The following is a 20,615-nucleotide window of genomic DNA, read 5'->3' as shown; positions in this document are numbered from 1 at the left end:
CCCATCGACGTAGCAAGAACGCAATGACAAACTAGAGGCAACGCGATGAGAACGCCATTCAATATTTACCGTCCAGTACCAAGCTTGGACTACGTAAATGAAGTTCCTGCTAGGTTTCAGTAGGTCCATGCTGCCGTTCATACGTTCCTATTAAGTTCTGACTACGTCCAGTTATGACCACGTCCTAACTATGTTCAAAGTCCGCTCACGTCCAAAAAGACGTCCTTATCGATATATACTGCGTTCCTTCTACGTTGACCAAGTTCTGAATGCGTCCTGCCAGATTTTTGAGGACGTATAAGCGGTAATGTTGTCAAGTCTGTTGGGGACATAGGATACAAGGAGGAGTTTCAACAATTCATTACTTTCACATGGTTGTCCGCTCCAGCCGAAACTAGACAAACACTAAATACAAAAATATAAGAATCCAAATTTTATTCTTCACGAGTTTTAATCTTACATAGGATATTCCAACGTTCATGTGAATGAAATCGGTACAAATGGGTACTATCAATATGCTATCAATTTTTTTTTGTTACACCCACAACTTTTCATTTTTTCTATCCTCGTAGTGAAACATGTATAAAACATTTAACTAAACCAGTTGTTGTGTTTAACTGTTGTCTCATATCTAGCAACCTTACAATAATACAAGGTTTTATTAATTTAGATTCCCAAGGATTTAAAGTTACTTAACATCAATCTATATGAGTATATCACGCCTCCAACATGAATGACGCAACGCCATTGGTCACGCAATGACCCAATAATTTTATCATATTGGGTCACTAATTTTATATGGTACCCAAAATGACGTCTATTTCCCGATTCCGATGAAGAAATGAAGTTGTCGACGTGATATTTACGTTACGTGGTTAGTAGGTGACCCGATATGGGATATACCGGGCGCAGGAAACCATATTCGGGTTCGAGCTTCGCTCTCACCTGATATTGTCTCCCCATATATCCCACATCCGGTCACCTACTAAGAAACCCGTAACTTATATTATCGTAAACATACAAACAATATTTATCTGACCACAACGAAATAACATTTTAAAACAAATGTAAAATTGCCCTAAATGACATGAACCAAGATAAAACACATGTAACTGATAAACCTTACATGCATGGTCAAGAACGGCTGGAAAAAGACACTAAATTTTCTTATAAAAAAGGGAAGTGCAGGTGGTGTTCATGTGACCAATTATATAAAATAAGAGCAGAGCTTACAAGTGCTGGACAAAAGTCGAAGGTCGAGCTTAAATCTATTTCTCTGGTAAATATTAATGTATCTGGTAAATTATGGATGTCATTTGTGAACACCATAATTTTCACCACTATTTTCTTAATAATTAAATACATTTTCAAGTTACAATTACAACACTAGAGAAATTTTCTGAATATAATTAAACCCACAAATGGCTAACCAACTCCATGTTTGTTGACAAGAAATAGTATATGAACATGAATATATGATTTCAATATAATAACAAATTTTGATACAAACAATCCTGGCTCAAGAAACATATTTCAGTACAATTTATTAGTAAACAAATAAGGTTGCTACAACTGTAGTGCCTAAACCAACCAACAGTCACTTTGCATTTAAGCGATGTCACAGAAATACAATTTTAATCAGATATGACTTTTATTTTAAGGTAGCACACCCCTAATGAAAAACTCCACTTGAAACTCTTCAATTCTAATGCCTATGTTGTTAAGCACAGGACTACACATCTTTTAAGGGTATCAAGGCAGTGGTTCGAATCCAGCCAGAAGCACAAATACTTTTTTTCTTCTTCTTTGTTTTCATTAGCACACATTTTTTACAGAAGTTAATATTGTGGTTTCATTAAAAGGCAATTAAATACATTTCTACACATAAATATTAGCTTTTATGAAGATTTAATAACTTGCAGGCCGGCTGAAATAGGTGGTTGGAAATTACAAACCTTTTTTTTTTAAATGAGATGGTAAAACATATTGATTTTTTGGCATAATGTTCCCGAAAGATTAAAGATAATCATTAATAAAGAACAGGTCATGAGTATTTCAAGAACTTTTTGATTTTGCTTTTCAACGTCAATGTTCTATTTTACACGGTCAAAACAGTATGATAAAATTGAAATACCATATGGCTATTTCAGTATGATTATGTTTGTTGGGGTGATGTGATCAATAATGTATCATTTCTGAAATCAAATATATTTCTTGTCACTCTGATACCAAATTCTTACCAAAATGTTGAAAAAATGAAATAAAGGATTTTTAGGTAGGGTAATTGAAATTTAAATAAAATTGTTTTTTGACAGTAAATTTCTTTTAAATTTTGTTTTTGAATCCAGGAAATGATACACATTAAGAAGTTATCAAGCTGATCATAGTTTGAAATGGTGCACATTAGGGGTGTGCTACTTAAGTGTAGATTTACACATTATTATATATCACTTATATCTGGTTATAATCAGACATGAATGAAGTATTTTTTGTTTAGCGGAAGAAATTGCCTTGTGTGTTCTATATAGATACATAAGAAGGTCATTAAAACTAAATACACTTCAATTAAGCAAAATACTTTCAAATGTTTTCTTTAGTTTACAATAACACAAAATGACTTCTCAAGACATCTTTAGATTTAGTAGAAATTATGCAATTGGGCACTTATAATACAAACATCATACTAGTATTGGGCATTGCATGTGTAGCTAAATTGTAGTATAACTCCAATCCCAAATAAGAGGGCCATGATAGCCCTAGATCGCTCACCTGTAAAACGGTCTAAACAGTTGTGGGCTCTGTGACCTAAATTTTGACCCCAGATGACCCATATTCGAACTTGACTTAAAAATTATCAAGACAACCTTTCTGACAAATTTCCAGGATATTTGGGTTGAAAATGTTATATTGTACCTCTAGAGTGTTAACATGGTTTTTCCATATTTGAGCTCGGTGACCTAGTTTTTGACCCAGATGACCCATATTCAAATTAAGCTAGAAATCATCGAAACAACCTTTCTGACAAATTTCCATGATAAAATATATATGGACTAAAAATGTAGCCTTTAGAGTGTCAACAAGACTTATTTTTCTATTTTTGGGTCATGTGACCTAGTTTTTCATCCCAGATGACCCATATTCAGATTACGTCACAGTAATTACTGGGACAAATATCCTGACCATGTTTCGTGACAATTGAGGCAAAAATGTGACCACTAGAGTGTAAACAAACTAAGTTAGTAAGTATGGATGACGACGGACGTCAGATGAGGGACATTCATCGATCCTCATAGCTCACCCACAACCTACGGCTAAGGTGAGCTAAAACATTCATTGAGTTACTCCTTTTACCAGTCTTGATATCAAACTTAGTCCTATAAAGTTTAACAGACAATAATTGTATCAGTTCTATCAACAGATAACTACATTTTCAGCCTGTTTGTACAGCCTCCACAGATAGGGAAAACAGCATTAAACATAAAACAAATATTAAAATTGAGTCAAAATTGCACTCAAAAAGATCCTTGTATTTGTTTAATATAGCTTAGTGTTATGTGTGATCCTTTTGCAAACCACTATAAACTAATGATAACAAGTCAGACTGAACAATATTTGGTGTCCTCAAAACGATAATGATTCCCAAAGTTCAGATATGTTACTTTTGATTAGAAATTTTGTACTAAGAACAAAACTATACATTGAGTGGTGCTACATATTGCTTTTCACCTTTACATAATGTATCCTTATCTAACAAGATTCATCTAGTTTCATGTTATTGAGTTTTGTTCTAGTGTGAGCCAAAGATCTTTTGTATAGTTTGGCACAAATGTTTTGACAATGGATTAAGTCTGTTTTATGCACTTGTCAATTTCCCCTAAGACATCTATGGATTTTATTCCTGCAGCATAGTCTGTTCAGAATGGGACCATCTCTTCTTTTTACCTGAAATTCAAAAATGAAACAATTATTGTATTGGCTTCTGGCTTACAAGCTGTATACAGAGATCATCTAAAAAAAATTTACTCCTGTTCCTTAAGAAAAATAAAATGAATAACTGAGTTAACAAAAATGAGACACTTTTCACTACTGCAAACAAACATTTTTGGTGGCAATACTTCCTTGATAAGTTATTTCCAAAGAAAAGAAAATTGATTTTTAAAGGTAAATGTAAAATTGCTCATTTTTATGATTATTGATATCCTTAAAAATAATCAGATAAGGTACAAAACTATTACTGTTTTGTAAATTGAAACTTGACACAAAGAATAGCTTCAATAATTTTAACCAACATCTGTCATTTGTCAGTATGACTATAACAAGAGCTCCACAGAGCAAGCAATATACACTGGACACAATATCATAAGGTTTGACCTTTGACAGCTATTTGTGACCTTGACCATATCATCATGGTCATGATTATTTTTAAGAGATTTAAAATCCTTCAGTGTGTGAGATATACTCTGGACAAAGTATAATAAGTTTAACCTTTGACCTCTATTTGTGACCTTGACCTGCAAGTTGCACTGACACACCAGCCCATCATGATTATGATTTGAGTCTGGGATTTTAACATCATAGGAATGTGAGAAAGTTACAGCCTGGACAGAGAATTGTCCAGGGTTTGACTGGCAACTGAAACCATATAACATAATATAAGCCATCAGGATTCGGGCTTAAAAAATTGCAATTTAAATACAATGAACGAAGAAAACTTACCACAGGCGGAGCTACTTTGATCATTTGGAGCAGAGCCACTTTGTTTCATGGGAAGAGCATTAGCTGTTGCATCCCTCAGAATTTCGTCTTCAGGATCAAGTCTGAAGGTTCCATATCATAGGTTTAATCATTAATTGCCAACACAATTAATCAAACAGAAGACCTTGAACGTAAGACAAAGGGCCAGAACGATCCAACGTTACTAACATAAGAATCACCAAATATGTCAACAAAAGTTATGGCTAGATAAAATGTATCACAGATAATAATGGAAGCTCTAGATTGGCACTGAGCTAAATATGACAAGAATTTTAGAAGATATCTTTATACTAGATTTTCAGTGTCTGACAACAAAATGCTCTCACTTTGTGTGTCTGAAAATGGCTATAAAATACTATTCTTTCTTGCAGCTATTTCTGCTTTTATTAGTGTAGCAAACAACATAGAAAGACATATTATTTTGTATGGCCTTAAAGGATGAAATGCTCATTTTTAAGGATAATTGAAAAAGTCATAGGGGAAAGAAAAAAATCATCACTGTTGGTGAATTTAAACTTTATAATTAATAATTTCAGTAATATTTACCAGTATCTGTAATAAGTCAGTATCAATATAAATATATCTGAATTTTAATACATTAAATTGATTTGATGAATGCATATTCATAAAATGTTTGAATAAAGTAAAACCCCAAGCAGGATGGGATTCTGACTCAAGTCTGAGGAGCGTGAGCGATTTTAAATACAACGCCATCTTTTTACCAACTGAGCTATGCAGCTTTGTGACAATGAGAAAAAAAAACATTATCATTTCGTTAACAAAGTCCCTTTTATGTCCTACCTATAAACACATTTAAAGGCGGTGTATGAAATCATGAACTAAGCAATGAACAACCTAATTCATAAAATAACAATTAAGTTGTGAATGAATAAGAGTATTAACTGACTAAATATATGCAGTTGTTGTTTAACAGTCAAAGAAATTGTACAAATCAGCTTACCAGGGATAATTCTCTTGTGGAGGGGGTCAACCTTTAATTTTCTTTATGAGTTCTGGGATCATGACCCAAATGTGTAGCCAACATTTCAGTCAAGTTATATGTCATGTCCAGAATCTGAAACAAAAACAAACAACGAGGGAATGATAACAAATTTCAACTACTCTTGGAAAATTTGGGCCCTGAAATCAATCTACAAATCAGTAACAGTTTAGGCGTCTGGTGGTAGAAGGATATATGCATCAACATTTTTCCTTGACTTGCCTGCCGGTATGACCATATCCATTCTGTTAAAGAAACACACCAAAATAGCAAAGTTCATAAACACCTGATTAAATACAGTTACAATTAAGCTACTTAAAAAGTTACTTATTGCTTGATATGACTAAAGCTTGATGCAGAATAGCACAAGATACAGCTTTCATGGAGCTAGGCAAAGAGGCCCAGGACAAGAAAGATGGAAATCTGTAACAAATGCCCTTAGCCCACCACGGGTGAAACGGATGAAGACATATTTTGAACAGTAACCATATTACTTGGTCATTTGTTCCAACACGTTAATTTTTTATATATATGACCCAACACTTCCTTTAGGAAAATGACAAAATGCCTAAACACAACTGACCCAACAATTACTAATTTCGTGATGAATCCTGGGTTAGGGATGTGACATAGATGAATACAGGTCTTGAATTTAGATATCAAATGCTTCGAAAATCCTTTATTAAAAACCTGTGAGTTCAAATTATGAGGACTCTCAAAGAGTTTGGAGTTAAAAATAAAGATAGTAGAAAGAGGATTCCAAATATTTCTACCTTTTTACCAGTTTGACAGAAACAAGGTCCCAAGTAAAAGTAGTTTGGTTATAATAGAATTAGAATTTAAGTCTACAAAATATGTTTAGAAAGGTATCATAACAGAATTGAAAGGGTAAAAGAAACCATTTAATATTCAAGATAAAAATAATTCTAAGGGGTCTACCTGCTAAGATTGCCAATACAACCAGTGAAAGCCATAAAACCTATAGCTTGAAATTTGACGGTACCAAATATTTGTTCTAAAAATTGAATTTTGTATCAAGATAAGTTAAAAGATTGAACTTATTATAAATATACACATATTCCATCTAGTATGCTCATTATGAAAAATATACCTATCTATTTTTAGGTACTGACCCAAAACACAATATATATTAATACAATTTAAACCAAATATTTTGAACGCTTATCTGATAATAATTAAAAGCATGATTGGACCCAATATGTACATGTAGGTGAATGAACATTTACTGCACCAAATATGTAGGTGTGAACATGATTATAAACTAGAGCCGAAAGGTTAATGAACACCATTATGTACTTCTCCCAATATGTAGATGTATTAACACCGTTATATACTAGACCCAATAGGAAGGTTAATGAGCACCATTATATACTGGACCCAATATATATGTTGGCAGGGCATCTTCACCTTCTTTGTAAAGGGCTGTATTTCGGCTACTTCACAATTGTGGAAAATGGCAAATTTCCCCCATTTTCTAGATATTTGTTCCCAAAAGTTCTAGCTAAACAAAATTACAATATTTAAATATAGCCTGTTTGTGCAAATTGTGTTTGTTTCCTTTTATGGTAACATAAGAAGCATTCCGTATAATTTTGGGCTATCTTCAATAGTTCTGTTCCAATGCGTCTGTTTATATTACGCCGGAAATTGTCAACTTTCACCCTTTAAATTATACCGTGTTTGAAAATATCTGCCCTTTGATGACGTTATGTGAGGATCGCCGAAAACAGAGTGCTATTTATGAGAGATGTTCAATATTCAGTGTTGGAATGCGATATACGGTACAGAAAATATTTGATGTCCTTGGAAATATTTTTATTTATTGAAGAAGAATACGTTTCTTTTAAAAATTAGCTGAAATAGTCACGCTTTGAAGCAAATAATCAGTTTGTCAAATATTTTCGCAACTTAGTTGATTGGTTAGTATAAAACATTCATAAGGCCATTGCAAATATATGTTTTCACTCCACATTCTTATGTAATAAAATAATATTTGACACATATCTAAAGATTTGTTGCTTTTCTTCATTTTTGTCTTCTGTTTGCAGTCAAACAGAATCTGCTGTAATCCTGAAAGCCATACGACATGCTATGATGAAATATTTGGCGACAATAAAGCTATAAGGACCAGAAGTACTGCAGCTGAAATGATTAATGTGGAAAGAGCAAATAATAAATTTAAAAACGTTAACAGGTGATTTTATTGTCACCTTCAGTTGCCTTAATCAGATTATGAACATGATTATGGTATATATACCAGACCCAATATGTAGGTCTATGAACAAGATTACATACTGGACCCAATATGAAGGTCTCACATTGTATACTGCAGTCAATGAGAATATTGGACAGTCGAAACTAAATCTGTTTTGGTTGGTTACAGTGTCCGGTGAAAAAAAGGTCAGAACCTTTTAGGTTTTTTTTGGAAAATTTACTTTCATCTTCTATTTGTTTGTTTTCAATAAATGTTATGAGTTATTTTTAACTACTACATGTATATCATGATTATTCAGTGTGTTAATCCGTGTATTACTGAAAATACATGCAAGGTTCCGATTTTCGCACCTACTCTTATACTAAATAATAGACAGACTTTTACGGAAATGTAAGGATATTACAAAATTCATTTGTGTTTTCGGCAGAGTGGTTTCTGGCAATCATGGTATAAATTAATGGAACGATTAATGAAATTGGTATTCAAACCTGGCAGTTAGCCAGCAAAATATATGCAAAGCCTAATCAAAAGAAGCCTGCATTATACGCGAAGCCTAATCATATGAAAAAAGTAAGTTTTATTTCGGACATGGCTAAATTACACCGCGAACTATATCCAAAATAGTTTCATTATAAAGACAGCAAAATGTGTCTCCTGTGATCAACCGTTTGGACCGATAACAAGCGTTTGCAAATTAGAAGATATGAAGGTGAAATGTTTGCCAAACTTTTAAGTTCAATGCTGTTCTGAAAAGATCTCAGTCATTAAAATTATGCATGCATTATTGACACTACCATTTTGTTTTCCTGTTGCCAAAGCATTTCGGTAATACATATCAAGAATGAAAGTTTACTCTCAGGATCGCATAGGATCTGGGACCAGAGACAGAGAATCAACAAAAATAACAAATAGATATCTACTTTTTGAATTTTAACCTTAAGTTTATGCCTAAGATAAGGTTTGGAAAGGAAAAAATAGGATCGGTCGGGTTACCGGAAACACATATATTTTTATCTTGGCCTAATTAAAATATGATAATGAACAAGCAAATTCGTTGAATTGATATCCCCCGCCTGATTAGGCTAATTCAAGGAATGAAAATCAGTTGTTGATGAAATACATATATGAGTTTGAGTTTGATTGCAACTGTATGGAAATTTTTTTTTTGTATATAATGTAACATTTAGAATTGACCAAGAAACCTAGTTTATGACTCCATGTTACCCAGTTTCAAACTAACCTAAGATTTCATCAAGGCAAACATTCTGATCAAGTTTCATGAAGATTGGTCCAGATATATTGCAAAAAATATAGCCTCTAGAGTGTCCACAAGGTTTTTTAAGATTTGACTCAGTGACCTCATTTTTGACCTCACATGACCTACTAGTTTCAAACTTTTCCAAGATTTCATTGAGGCATTTTGATTAAGTTTCATGGAAATTAGAGCAGATGTATTGCCTCTAGAGTGTTCCCAAGATTTCTGTAAGATATGACCTAGTGACCTAGTTTTTGACCCAAATGACCCACTTTTAAACGCAGTCAAAATTTAACCCAAGAGAACATTCTGACCATGTTTGAACTTAACCCTTTAGCACATAGACAAGTGGCCAGATTACACCTCCCAGTCAATAGCCAACTTACTGATAAGCAGTCCTTATCTGCATATGTGCTTTTCAGGATATTTGAAAATGAGAAAATGAATACAGCAGTATGACCTTAAAATCAATATAACTCCAAATAATTGTTTCCAAATATTTTTTATGTGAATACATTTTTATAGATAATTAAATTATCTAATAAATGGTGTCAATAATGAAATATAAATTATTTTATTTTATCTGTGAATGCATTTCCAAGATGGAATTGTAAACTTTCTTTGAAATGTCATAATTGCATTAAATCAAAGGGTAATAAAATGCTGGGATCGATCTAAATTTTATTACCCCTGTCATAAAAAAACCCCATATGGATTAAAAAGCCGACAATTGATGTTCTTGTGTATAATACACAGAAATGTGGCAGGAATATCCGGTGTCATCCAGCTGAGAGATCCAGTCCAGAGTGTCTGTTTAACTTTATTACCCCCTCATAAAATTCTTTACAAAAAGAAAGCCGAAAAATGTTTTCAAAGTAATGAATAAAAAGATCTAGATCATGAAACGCTTGCACAAATGTGTTTACTTGACCTATTTTACGACCGGAACCATGCTGACCATCGATTAGCTCAGCAGAAAATTTACTCATCATTGTCTCGGCTACTTATTGTTTCTATTGTTTGTAACACAAAATATTATCTTCAAATAATTATAATCTTTTTTGATTTTAATGGTTAATTCAACTGACATAATATATTCAATGATTTATGCATCAATTTTTTTCGGGAAATTCCATACTGTACAGTACTGCTACTCCTCGAGGATTTATTACGTCACAGTGGGATCTCACGCCTGTGATTGGCAGTATAAATAATAACCTTCAAGTTTTAGCAGACGACATTTTCGAGGGAAAATCAATACACAAAAGGTTAAGCTTTAGCTTTATAAACATCGGGGATATTGTTTACAAAAAGAAAGATGCAAAATTGAAGTATTGAAATGACCCTATTGAAATATGCGGGAGATGCGTATACATCTAGTAGTGTATAGGGTCGGTCAGATGCGTTTACATCTGCTACTGAGCTATGTCGGCCTATCTCGTATACATGCGCTAAAGGGTTAATCAGACCAATCACCACCATAAAATAGTTTCGGAAATGATTTTTGAAAGATTTGACCTAGTGACCTTATTTCTTATCATATGTGACCTGGTTTAAAATATGTCGAAGACTTCATCAAGGAAAACATTCTGATCAAGTTTAATGAATATAAGACCATACATATCGCATCTAATGTGTTTGAAATTTTTCTAAGATTTGACCTAGTGACCTTATTTTTGACCCCCTGTGACCCACTTTTTTGTGTGGTCCATATTTCTTCAAGGGGTACATCATGACTAATTTTGAACATAACTTGGCCAATCATTACCATGACATGGTTCTGGCAAGATTTTTCTAAGATTTGACCTAGTGACCTAATTTTCGATCATATGTGACCCAGTTTTATTTACGACCAAGAGTTCAGCAAGGAAAACATTCTGATAAAGTTTCATGAATATTTGATCATGTATAATGCCTCTAGTATGTTCAAAAGATTTTTCTAAGATTTGACCTAGTGACCTAGTTTTTGACCCCATGTGACCCACTTTTAACATAGGTCGAGATACGATCAAGGGGAACATTCTGACAAAGTTTGAACATTTTCTGATCAATGCCTACTTAGATATGGTACCAGACGGACGGATGGAATGACGGACGGACAACGCCAAAACAATATCCCCCTCCGGAAATCTTCGATTCGGCGGGGAATAATAAACTGTGCTGACACTCTTTCCACGCTGTTGAATATATATTGTCAATAACTAGAACTCTCCTTTCATTTTTGCATTAATATCATGTCTGATTTTGGCTTGAATTACAATTGTACTATTTGTTATATTTTATAACCATTCTGTATCTTTAATCTTAAGATAAATTAAAAGAGAGAGAACTAGCTGCTCCATGGATTGCCAAACCGGCAGAGGACAAAAAATGATGACTTAAAAGATCTGAAATATTAATTTTCTTGTCCTAATGTTTAGTTTCCTTTTTTTATTTTATACAGAATGACACATCTAATTGAGAAAATCTAAACATGTTTTAGTGGGAAACTACAAAACTTATCTAAATAAGAGGCTTAAAATTATGATTTAGGCTGATGTTATTAAATACTGATTGAAACAAAGCGACAGGAAAAACATTGTTGTGACACCAGTCGCAATGTCCTGTAAAGATATTTTTGCGTTGACCTAAAATGTAGGTGTATGAAAACCATTATATACTCGACCCAATATGTAGGTGTATGAAAACCATTATATACTCGACCCAATATGTAGGTGTATGAAAACCATTATATACTCGACCCAATATGTAGGTGTATCAAAACTATTATATAAATATACTGGAATCAATTAATGAACATCATTATATTCTTGACCCAATATGTAGGTCTAACACGTTAATATATATATATATATTTACATGTCAGGGCTTTTTCACCAAAATTTGTGAAGAGGCCTAGCCTTTTCATTTGGGAAATTTAAACGCGTGAAATTCTGCAAAAAGGGAAATTAAAATGTGTAAATGTCTCAAAAATGGGAAATTCTACATATGAGGATTGAAGACACCTTTTAAACACTGGTCAAGGTATCCATATGAAACTTGGAACTCGTGTTACAAAAAAATAGGCTTATATCTTACAAGTGAGTCCAATTCAGCTGAAAAAAAATAATTTGCTCAAACAAAACAGGATCAATTTTTATTGTTAATTCTTGAAGTAAGATCTTCCTTTTTGGGAAAAATATCTGGGAATTGTGAAAAAAATATCTGTAAATCGGGAAAATATATATGTATACCATTTTTCCCAATTGTGAAGTAGCCTAATTTCGGCCCCTAGCAAAGAAGGTGAAAAAGACCTGCATGTACACCTCAACTTCCATTCCTTCAATGAACTGCCTTTTGGCTTATCAGCCAATGAACGCAACACCTTTGGATATCTTCGGATCGCAATTCATCGCATAACAATATACATGAAAATTGTTCATTTTGTTAATATTGTTTTGTCTCAGCAGGTCCCGGTAAATATAAATCAACATTTTAAAAAGAGTTAATTTATGATATGTGACGTCGTCAGCGAAAATGAGTCCTGTTGAGGTCATCACGGTACCGAGATAAAGCGAGATTAAAAAATCAACACGTTTTCTGAGTAATTATTGTTTTGTCAATTAACTAATTTGGCATTATTTTGCAAAGTATTTACAAAATCGAAGTGTATAAACTATATAAAGGCACATCACTCTGCTATCAGTTGATTATTGTCGATAATATTCATGCTGCCTGACCTTAAATCATGATTAATCGCCCTTGATCTAAAGGTGTCGCTCTCCGCCATTTTGATGAAAACATGTCAAAATCCGTACCGAAGATATGACGGTTTTGCCGGTTTATCCACACGGCATTAGAATGATTTTCGGATTAATTACACGGAAACAATTATTTGGAAGGTAATGTATGCATTTATCTATGTTGTCATCCTTTATTTAAATTGTCATTTGATGTTTATTTTAAATAACCTTTTGACAGTTTGACCCGGAAGTATTTTTCCGTAACAACATACGGTTTACTAATAGCAATAGATATTATGGCGGAAAATTTGAAAAACACTTGAACATTTTATGAAAATGTCTCAGTTGAGTCAAGCAAGCACCATCCCCTGCGAATAAAGCCAAGACCATTTATTTCGTAAAGAATTATTAGAAGTTGATAGACTTTATTTTCATGAAGTTTTGTGTCCAGATAGTCATTCTAAAATGCCGTCCAGGCTTTTTTTTTAATGATGGTTAGCCTGGACGTCATTCATAACAAAATTCAAAAACATGTTCAAAATGCCGATCAGAATTTGGTCGCACATTTATTAAGAATTTTCCAATTTAGTCTATTTAAACAAAAAAAGAACACTGTACCTGTTAAAAGTAATCCTTTTTACATCAATTGCAATATATATTATAAAATAATCACGTTCCGAATTGTTAAAACAACATACATTTTCAAACACCATCAAAATTCACCAAACACCATTGTTTTTGTTAACGAATGTAGCCGAGAATATCCAAATGCATTTTCTTTTCTCTGCTTAAGGTTACACATGACTATTAGTTACTTTAGTACAGCTCAGTACGAGCTGTAGTGTCATTGGCAGTAGTTTTGTTAAGGCAACTTATTGTAAACCTGTAAATTATTCAAAATAAATTAAGAATGAAGTGTTTACAAACATTTATTACTTTTGTTAGTATATTGGAATAAAGACATTTAGTTTTTGCAAAATGAATCAAATAGCAATATCATTAAGTTTGTGGAATGTTATCATACAAAGTATGGGAAGAATTTTCATTTGCATGCATGGCATTTTTTTCAGTTCGTATCATTATTTTCTATTCTTGTAATTTACCCCTCATTTGCGCTCACTTGGATGTCTTTGAACTTTTGTATGCTTAATATCCTTTGTTTGGTTTCTTTAAAGCATCCAGATTCTGACACACAACAAAAAAAACTTTTTCAAGTACTACTTGTCACAAACTTGTGGTAAGAGCAACCTCAGGTACCAACTGGTGATTGTACGAGCTCTCTCCTCCCTACCTTTTTCCTACCAGTAGGCGAGTAAGTTTTCTGGTGTTCCCCAGTGAACGACCATTTGTATGTATGTTGACAAAAACCTGCCATGACGGTTTGAAATTCTGCAATTATTTGGAGGTTTTTGATTGCCATCTTTTGACATAAAAGCATTTCTACATTTCTTTCCCCTTTCCCACACGCACCTAGCCTCCCGTCTAAAAACGACTATACATTATAAATACTATATGTGTGCTTTTACTTTGTATGACAGAAATTAGAATACTGGGTAAAATTACTGGTTTGCCTTTATAAGCTTTGTTAAATTTTATAGCGTCTCTTTGAACCGCTGGCGCGTTCACGTCACAAACTGGGCATATGACTTTCTATAAGATGACATTTTAAATGTAAAGTTGGCGAAGATTGCACAAGTGTCCCATAACAACCCGAGGCATATTCTATAAGAGCATGAAGGCCAATTCTCACACAGAGTCCCGGCTTTGTCATGTTTTAACCCCTTAAACACATAAGCATTACTTCTGTTTACCAATATAGTTCGAGTTGTTTTCCTATAAGCTTTAAGCTTGACGATAAAACGCACTCTAGTCGGAAAAAAAAGCAAACAACAATGTTCTGTAATTATGTTTTTCTATCAATTCCTTTAAAAATAGTTATTTCCTGAAGATTCCCTTTAGTTGAGTTTTGAATAGGTTCTCTGATGTGAGGTATAAGGTATTTGTTAATAAAAATATCATCATGAAACATCTGTTCTAGCGAAACTATATATATATATATATATATATATATATATATATATATATATATATATATATATACATAATAAATTGATAAGTCAGCAAAATCTCTGATTATTGTAAACTTGGATTGTCTTGTTGAAGTCGAATTTTGATTAATAGGTTACACAATAAAACATTTTGATTCACTTAGTGTAACAATGCTGTTGATATACATGGTTTTTTTTAATATTTAGTCTTATGTTAAATACATGTGTATAATAGTATGCATTGTCCACATTGCCCATAGAATAGTTTGTAAATAAATCTTGAATCCTGTATGTGACGATAAATGTTTTTCAAATTCATTAAGTACAAAAGTGTGGTAACTGATAATGATAGTGTTAGGGGAAGGTAATCCATACTAAAAATACTACTTCAGATTGAAACCTTAAAGTATAGTTGTGTGTAACCTTTTTTCTTTTTGGCAGTAAGAAAGCTCCTGTCAACTGAAATAGGTATTTAAATTACTTTTTTGAAGAAATAGCTTGTGAATTTGCAAAATGGATATGGTTATTGATAAGAATTAAGGTATTTATTGGCAGTCTTAAGCCACAGAATACAAATGAAGAACATTTCATTTCATAGACAGTTTTTACATGTTTTTGAATTTTGTTATGAATGACGTCCAGGCTAACCATCATTAAAAAAAAGAGCCTGGATGGCATTTTAGAATGACTAGTGTCCAGAGAGTTCTGGTGCAAGTGAGATACTGTTGAATTTAGTCAGTCTGATTCAGAAAATGATTCTATCCATGAAAGTAATTCTGTCAGTGATGAATCAGATGATGATATATGTAATTCAGAGACTATTCAGTGTGAAAGTTTTGACCATGATTTAGAACCTTCTGCAGAGGATTTAAGACAGAGAAAGAAAACTGATGATTTCTTTGCTCAGACCTGCAAGTGTAAAAAACTCTATGGCAAACCATGCAGTCAAGTTGTCGATGGTAATGATATAACTGACTTATAATAATGTAGTAACAAGTAATGATATAACTGACTTACGTATGTATTCAGCTGGTATTCAGACAGATGAACTTGATCTTGTTATTAAATCAGCCATGTTGTGCCACAGAAAAAAATGGCCAACAAACTGACAGTAGTAAACATAAACGGCAGGAGAGGGTTAGGCCCAGTCAGAAGTTTTATATTGAGGGAGTTGAAGTTTGCCGTGAGGTATTCTGTTTCGCATACAACATCGGAAAGGAGAAACTAAAAAGAATTGGTCGCTCTCTTGACAGTGATGGATTGATTGCTAGGACTCATGGTAATACCAAAAGACTACCTCATAATGCAATCACATTTGAGGAAAGAGAAAACATAAGAAAATTCCTCATCTGCTATGCATCTGACAATGCAATGCCCGTTCCCGGAAGACTTCCAAACCACCGCAATAGTAAAGTGTTGTTGTTGCCATATGATAAGTCACAAGCAGACATTCATGTTGAATATGAAAAAATAGATGGTGCTAGAAGTATAAGTCTTAGTACTTTTACCAGAGTATGACATGAGTTGTGCCCACATATAGTCTTAGCTAAACCAAAAACAGACTTGTGTTTTAGATGCCAAACCTTTTCTTGTAATATTTCACAAAGTGGTGCCCTTTCTGAAGATGATAAAATGACACTTCTTGATGAGTATGAAAGTCATGTTGAAAGTGCTAGACATCAGAGGGAGCAATACATATAGAAAGCAGTGTTATGACTCTAAAGTTACATGTAGTGAAAACATTACAGTTGAAGGTGTGCTTTGGTTAATAAATTTCTATGCACTATAGTTTTAGCTATCTTATGTCATGCTTCAATATTTTCTAGTCTTAAAATTAAAATATAATATGTTAAATTCTATTGATTTATTTTAATTAACATGCTGGATATTGAGTTATCATTTTTTAGAATGTCAGTCTGCATCAATAAAAGTGACTTTTACATTTTACCTAAGCTTTTTTCATGCCTGTTATGCTTGTATATATATATATATATATATACTTGTAAACTTTGAGTGTATAAATAAATATTCAAAACATGGATAATATTCTGAAACGGAATGAAACGATACCCATCAGATCTTTTTATATTACTTATATATTTCCTTCTAGGCCATCAATTTAAATGTGAAAAAATATATATTTTAGGTTCAGAGTCATGTTCCTTAGATGCAACCGTCCACTACAGCTGGGACTTTGCACAGCAGGTTCATATTCCACACCATAGCCAACAGGTTAGTTGATTTTTTTCTATCAAGTACAAGCAAATGATCAAATGTTTTTTTTACTGAATTTATCAACTTATTGCAAGAGATAATCTTTTTTTTAAAGGATTTATTGTGGAGTAATTTGCATGTGTATCATACTTGTGAGTGCCTAAGGTTTACTGCAGTAAATGTATGCTTCTACTTAAATGGTTACATAGTGTATTCATTGAATGTCAAGTGTTTATGTTAGAATTCTTTTTACATGATTTAGAAATTGAATCTTTCAATATTTAGAATAAAATGCTGGTTCTAATTACCAGATACTGTTGTCAAATTTAATGCAAGCTTTTATCTACTAGGTTGGACCCCTGTATTTCAAAACTGCCAGGAGATGTGAGGTATTTGGAGTTTGCTGTGAAGGATCTGGTAAGCTAATTCATTTTGACTGAGACTCACTACTTATATATAAATCTGAATTTACTTTTTTACAGTTTTGAATTGCAATGTGTTCTCTGTCATTATAAGATGTTCTGATGTCAAATGTTAATAATTGAGAATTGAAGGAGCACTTCTTAGCAATAAATGTTTTACTTCATTTAAACAAACTGATTAAGAATGTAACATTACCATTGGTCAATAGCCATCATGCACATCTCAAAATCTGGAAATGGATGTGTATCTGAAGATTTATTTGGTAAAAGTTAGTTATGAGAAATGTTTTTTGTATTAATGTTAAATACTGGTGCTGTTAAATTTTGCTACTGTTTCTTATGATGGTGATGATTAAGAATAGTGATAAGAAGGATAAATATTTTTCAGGGAAACAGGTGTTTTACCTTGGTGTGAGGGTGTTGCCCAAGGCAAAGGAGCAAACACAGTTGTCGGCTACCTCCACCATTACCTTGAAAACTACGGCCTGGGTGAGGCACATGCTCAGTTCCACTTTGACAATTGCCAAGGACAGAACAAAAATAATGCCGTTCTTGGTTATGCTGTGTGGAGAACAGTGACAAGTGAGAGTTGTTGTGTTTTAGTGAAAAAAATAAAATATGTTTCATGATGTAAACTAAATTATGTTATTGCTTTTTAATTATCTCAAAAGGTTTTCAGTATCACTATAGATGAGTGAAACAGATGTATAGCTTTAAAAGCTTTTGATTTGTTGTACTTAAAAAATAAACAACAGATATATTTCAGAGTTTAATTTGAAATTAAGAGATCTTATTAACAATTAACTATTCTATTCCAGGAGGGCATAAGACAATCCAATACTCACTGATGCTAGCCGGCCACACCAAATTTGCATGCGACTGGCATTTTGGAGTTTGGAAAAACAGATGGAGACACATGGATGCAGAGATAGTTGAGGTATTCAGGGAGTTAGATTTTTACCACACCAATATTTTAAAACAATTATAGACATAAATTACTTACACATGTTTCAAGATTGATTGATTTCCTTCTTTTTAATACAGTTATAAACTAATAAGAAGTGGCATGAAGAAAATGGGATTTTTTATAGTTAAGATTAAAAATAATTATATATGACTAATGTTATATTAAATTGATTATTATATAAAATAAGTTCATTTATTATCATGAATATTTAGATATAATAGGTAATTAATAAATTCACTGATGTTATATACTTCATGTAGGCATTTCATAGTGCAAGAGTACTGCTCAGTATAATCACAATAGTGCAATAAGACAAGAACTGCATATAGAAATAGAAGCAGATATTGAGTATCGCACTAAGGTGACAATATAATATGTCATATTGGATCGTTTCAGTCTGAAATTCATTCATCATGTAATGCTTTTCTTCAATACAGGAGGTGGCTTCCACAGTAGCCATGTCATCCCGTAATGGCCACAACATTCCACATATTGTTGATGGCAACAGCAAACAAGTGTCGTTCTATGACTGGAGCACCTTCTTCAAAGGCATTTTCAAACCATTGAAGAACATTTCGAAATACCATTCATTTGAGGTGTCTTCTAACGAGCCTGGGGTTTTAAGAGTAAGGAAGTTTGTTGATACCCCTGAGGAGAAAATTAACATACTGAAAACCTGCCATGTGGATATTGGTGTTCTGCCAGAGCAGATCTTTGGTGAGGGAATAAGTGCAGAAAGGCAATGGTACTTGCATGATGTAATAAGAGACCTTTGCTATAAACAGATTGGCATGTATAAGTGGAAGTTTTATGTTTTCATTTACATTCAAAGAATATATTTCTTTGTGTTACATTGATAAAATATTCAAGATCTTAGGAATGTATGGTTTCCATGGCAACCAAAAGTAACACACTTGATTGATCATAAACTACTTATGTATAAACATGTATTTCAATTATGGGAATATCATTGAACAGTTGGCCATCTATAAAGTATGATGGCATTTATATTTTCTATACATGGCTGCAGTATAATGTGAAAGTGTACATTATAAGTCTACATGTTAATAGTTATACATTAATATAGTTTCAATGTTCCTTGCATGCATATGTTTGTTGTAAATTATGTCAAATAAGGCATGTGTCAATGCTTTCCTTGTAAATACATTTCATTCTGTGTCATCTTACAACTCCAAAAGAATGAAATGAGCAAAAAAAATGAATTATTCTAGGTATAAGTCAGTTGCTATGGCAACCAAGTATAACATTTTTATTGATTTTAAAAATAATTGATTTCACCAGACAAGTTACATCTTTTAAATAATTGCTTGTTTTAAAATAATATGGTTGTGTTTTGATTAATACAAGGATAAGCTGCACTACTTTTGAACATTAACATTGTTTAAGAAAAGTGGCAGAAGTTTATTTACAGGGCCTATGAAAAATTGCTGTAAACATTCTATTTTACTACATAGCTGGCTGAAATTTTAATGCTGTACTAAAATATTTCCTGCAAACATAATCTATCAAATTCAAATGTGATTTTATGTATTTGAGCTGCTTTTGCGTTTATTTGGATAAATTTCTCGTGAAAAAAATTGTAGTCATGGCAACCATTTCTATGAAATGTACATGTAGTGTTATATTCTCCATAAATGGTGTTATTGATGTTATGATAATGTTTCCACAGAAATAAAAACTGTTGTATTCAATTTTAATGGAATACAGACTCAAAAAAATCAAGGACGTTGTATTTACTTGTGTTTCCATTTCCTTCATTTTTTTGGCCATTTTATAACAAATAGTGGTATTGCGAAATTTGTCCTCAATCAGTCAATTTTAAAGATATCAGCTTCAGGACTTTATTTCTGAAACATAGCACATTCAGAAAATGTAAAAACCTGGAAATGTCATTTTTCCTCATTAGGACCCATTTTTGCAGACTTGGTCACATATATGTTAACTGTATTGTTGCCATAAGTGTTTCAATTTAACG

General features: G+C 32.8%; 1 long non-coding RNA gene and 1 pseudogene across 1 annotated transcript; one reads left to right on the top strand and one right to left on the bottom strand.

Moving 5' to 3' along the window:
• Nucleotides 1-461: 461 nt before the first annotated feature.
• LOC128233399 (uncharacterized) lies at nt 462-14,872 on the bottom strand. Its single transcript, XR_008260673.1, has 4 exons — nt 13,587-14,872; nt 5,717-5,830; nt 4,717-4,817; nt 462-3,942 (listed from the first exon to the last, which is right to left on the bottom strand). It is a non-coding gene; the product is annotated as an uncharacterized LOC128233399 (long non-coding RNA).
• Nucleotides 14,873-15,361: 489 nt separating this feature from the next.
• On the top strand, nt 15,362-20,353 carry LOC128235936 (uncharacterized; annotated as a pseudogene).
• Nucleotides 20,354-20,615: the final 262 nt, after the last annotated feature.

This window comes from Mya arenaria, chromosome 5 (assembly GCF_026914265.1).
Source record: "Mya arenaria isolate MELC-2E11 chromosome 5, ASM2691426v1".
NCBI lineage: Eukaryota > Metazoa > Mollusca > Bivalvia > Myida > Myidae > Mya > Mya arenaria.
The sequence above is the reverse complement of the archived record's forward strand: the minus strand, read 5'-3'. Positions and strand labels throughout refer to the sequence as shown.